Genomic DNA, 4,492 nt, shown 5'->3' with positions numbered 1-4,492 from the left:
ATTTCGCCATGGTCTCCTTTGTAAATGGAGGTGTCCATGCTTAATAGCATATCATTTTCTTTTACATATATCCCGTAGATCGTTCTCAATAGCCAACCCGACATTTAGACATGCAACGCATTACTTATGTTGTTTCAGCATTATTAATCAAAACTGGACTGTTTTCGAGGATTTTTATAAAATAGTTAACCTTTCCCAAAAATTCCCAAATTTTTACAGAATGTCTCACACGATCCAAATTTTATTATGTAAAAATATCGGGGTCCAGTTCATCAACAATATTTTATAGAAATTCATTTACCCGACTGCAATTAGATTTGTTACTTTCTAATTGCAGTCTACGGAATAATTCACTAAAAATTAATCGTAAGTCCGATTGACGAAATTCCAGTTGGAGGACCACGGCGACAACAGTAACCACCTACAGTAAAAATCCCATGAGCTGATTCTACTCAGGTTTCAAGTTATGACTCCGAATACAACACACTTTTTCTGCAGTAAAAACACAGCTTGAGCTGCTTTCCAAAAACAGTCCTTTAAAAATAGTAAACGACCTCGAAAAATTACGATTCCAATGCGATTTGATCGGTTGTTCAAATGCATAATTTAGGCTTCAGAAAATCAGTTTTTCGATTTATAATGGTCCAGTTACAGCCTGTTGAAGTCGGCTGAAAATGTAAATTAGCATGTTTATTTATTGTTTAATCCATTCAATGTTCTTGTAAATGGCATCATACTACAACTTTTAACTACAAAACAAGATGATCTAAGGTTTAGCAAGGACTTACTACTAGTTTAAAGCTAGGGATGAATCTTTAGCAAGAAAAATGTTGAGAAAAGATGATGAAAAAGCTAGAACAAGCTCCTTTGAATGCTCTTCAAGATGCAACCTTCATGGATCCTTCAAAGCTTTGAATGGAACTTGAATATGAAGAAGATGGTGATGTTAAAATGGTGGTGATGGTGGCTGCTATGGGGGAGCCGAAAATGAGAGAGAGAAAGAGGAGTGAGGTGAGAGAGTGAATGAAGGTGGTGATGATATAGAGTGCAGTGGAACTCATAAGCCACCCTAGGTAATCCTAGAGAAATGATTACTTAGATTTTTGGCCAACCAAAATTAAGGGAATAAAAATAAAATCCAAACAAAATATATGGTAATGATGAGGGCCGAAATTTGTTAGGGGGGGGGGTAAATTGTAAAATTTGATAATTAGTGGGTAAATAATTAGGAGGTTAAGGGTATTTTCTAGAATAGTGAGTGTATGTCATGTTTCTATAGTGTGTGGGGATTTTTGTGACCATAACTATTTAAGAATAACGAAGTAATGTTTCGGCCAAAATTTTGGTGTCCTGGGTAGTGTCCGGTTGTTCGGTTAAGTATCGTTCCGTTAAAGTGTTAAATTGTGCCGCCTTGTGTCTTTTATGCATCTTTTTGTAACGAATTTAATTTCCAACACTTAGGAAAGAGTTCAGGACCATTTAATCAATTCTCTGTATAATACGAGTGCTTTAAAAGCTGAATTGTTACTGAAAATGCATAATTCTGTACTTAAAATGAGTTTTAGGCACTTTTCAGCACTCAAACTATCACCTAGTGACACAGTCTTATGGTCCTCACTTCCCTACACCCATACTAGTGTAGTACTTTGTCCCTGGCTCATACTGGCCTCAATATAGTGTCTGTCTATGTGCTGGCATTGTCAGCACGTGTCTGAGTTATCCGCTCACGGTGCTAACTGTGCTTTGTGCATCAGGTTTGTCACTAAGAGTCTGTATGAAATGAATGGGGCGACTGTATGTAAGGTGATGCACATGTATGTATGTAACATAAATCAGTAAGCAGTTTAAGGTGTCAGTTGAAATCAAGCACAGTCATTAAGCACATAATTAAAATTAATTAATTGTACGGATACATGCAAATTGACGGTTGTCACACCCTTCAAGCCAATGACACTTGTTCTCCTCTCCCCATCGTGTATACTTCGTATGTGAATGTTGTCTTGTACATGATCCAGTATCCATTTCTATAATAACTTTAAAAACAGTGGAAGACGTAATTGCCGTTCAAAATCCCATTCCATTTCCTGCTCTCTTAACCAACCTTATCGTCACCAACAAAAGATCCTAGAACCAAACTGCACCACCTAGGACCGTCTTAAGCTTGTGAGTCCAAAGCAGATAATGAATACATGGGTTTTTTTCGTCACAAAAATTATCAATCCTATAATTCATGTATCATCTGTGTGTATACATATAGATTTATTTTTCTAGATTTGAAGCCCTAAAGCAGCAAGGCCCAAAACCCTTGTTTTATTTTACTCCCTCTTAAGCCACCTTGGGCACCATCAAGTTCAATTGTACGATTCCTTGTTTGTACTTATTATCATCTTTATGTATACATATAGATTTTTTTCTAGAATTTGAAAACCTAAAGAAGCAAGGCCCAAACTTTTGCTTTATTTTACTCTCTCTTAAGTCACGTCTGAAACCATCAAGTTCAATCATATGATTCCTTGTTTGTTCTCAAAGATTTTATTATCCAAGTAATAACCTGGTGAGCTATTTACAACTCCAACTCGTAGTCTGGTATATCTATACAAGTCAAGTAACTCAAAAACAAATCACCTTTAAGTTGAATTTGATCGGTTTTATAACTAGTAAGTTGTACTTGCGACACACACCTGACATAAAAAAGGATAATAAAATAAAATATATAACTTAACCTTTAATCTTTTATATAATATTTTGTGTAAGAACAAATTTGGTCAGACCATGAAGTATCATGATGCTAACAGAGGAACCACCCGATCATATTATTATTATTATTATTATTATTATTATTATTATTATTATTGTTATTATTATTATTATTAAATGGATGGAGGGAGAGAGTATATAAGAGCAAGAAACTCAAAAAATCGAAAGAGAAGTCATCGTTTCCGTTATATTTGCTTCTTGGAGGAAAATCAAAACAAACCCACAAATATCGGCAATGAGATCACAAAAACCAAACAATCTGTCAAAATTAGGGTTTCCGGTCACCCACGACGGTTGTTCACGACGGAAACGTTGCCGGAGCTTTTTCATCTCCGTAACCTGGGGCTTTTCATCGTCATTACTCTCTGCATCGTTTCCCCAATCCTACTAACAATTTCATTACAATCATTCCGCTTCATTTTTTCTTGATTGACGACGGTTAACAGAATTTGAATACGCTTCAGAAGATATATATATATATATATATATTCGTTTGATTATCGTCAGATTAGGTTCAGAAGATATATATTCGTTAATTGAGAAGATCGGAGTTGTTGTTATCCCCAAATGGTGAGATTTGTTTAACCTAATTTCACGAGCCCTAATTATTGTCGTTAAGGCGTGTTTATGATTGTTTATGTTAGAATTTGCAAGGTGAGATGCTATTAGATCACCATGGATGATGAATGATATGTTGGAACAATGGAATGTTTGTTTTACTTACTAGGTTATAAACCCGTGTGTTACACAGGTTGAATAAAGGGAATATTAAATAGTTAGCAATGAAGATTTAGGAATTATAAAACAGTATTTTAAGTTTTACGATAAGATATATATACAAAAACAAGAGATAGAACACGAAGGGGTGAGATAAGTGAAGTGGAAAAAAGAATTTTGAACTCACAGAATTATGACACGTGGCGCAACCAGTTACTTATTTATTTATGTTTCAATTTGCAAAGTGAGATGCTACTAGATCATCATGGATGATGAATGATATGTTGGGAGCAATGGAACTTTTGTTTTAGTATTTTCACTTGATTATCATTGATTTGATCTGTTACTTACTAGGTTAGAAATGCGTGTATTACATGTGTTGAATAAAGGAAATATCAAATAGTTAGTAATGAAGATTTAGGTGTTATAAAACGATGTTTTGAGATAAGATATATTTATAAAAATAAGAGATGGAACACAAATGGGTGAAATGGGTGAGATAAGAGAAGTGGGAAAAAGAATTTTGGGCTCACATAACTGTGAAATGTGACGCAACTAGTTACTTATTTGTTAAGTTTAGGTTAGTTGATCCTTTATGTTTAGGGTGTCCGGTGTGGTGCGGCAAAGGGTGTCGGCAAAGGCTTTTGCCGAACGGCAACACCGCCGCCAAGCCCTTTGCCTCTCGGTTTCGTTGATCAATCGGTGTAGGCTTGCCGCTCGGGAATCATGAGAGAGAGAGAGAGGGTAGTGAGAGAGAGAGAGGGTAGTGTGGGGTGGGGTCCATTCCAATCTCAACCAATCACACCTTTTTCCTTTAAAAAAAAAAAAAATAGTTTACCACTTCACCAAGTGTCTAACCATTGCCAACACTTTTGAGCATAGTTTACCACTTTGACATGGCACACTCTCATTGGTTGATTTTTTAGTTTGCCACTCTCAAGTGTTTAACCACTCCTTACACCCTTAGCTTATTTTGTTAGGGATGAAAGTTTTTGTTGATGATTAATAAATACATGTC

This window comes from Helianthus annuus, chromosome 11 (assembly GCF_002127325.2).
Source record: "Helianthus annuus cultivar XRQ/B chromosome 11, HanXRQr2.0-SUNRISE, whole genome shotgun sequence".
Taxonomy (NCBI): Eukaryota; Viridiplantae; Streptophyta; class Magnoliopsida; order Asterales; family Asteraceae; genus Helianthus; species Helianthus annuus.
This window is presented reverse-complemented; position numbering follows the sequence as displayed.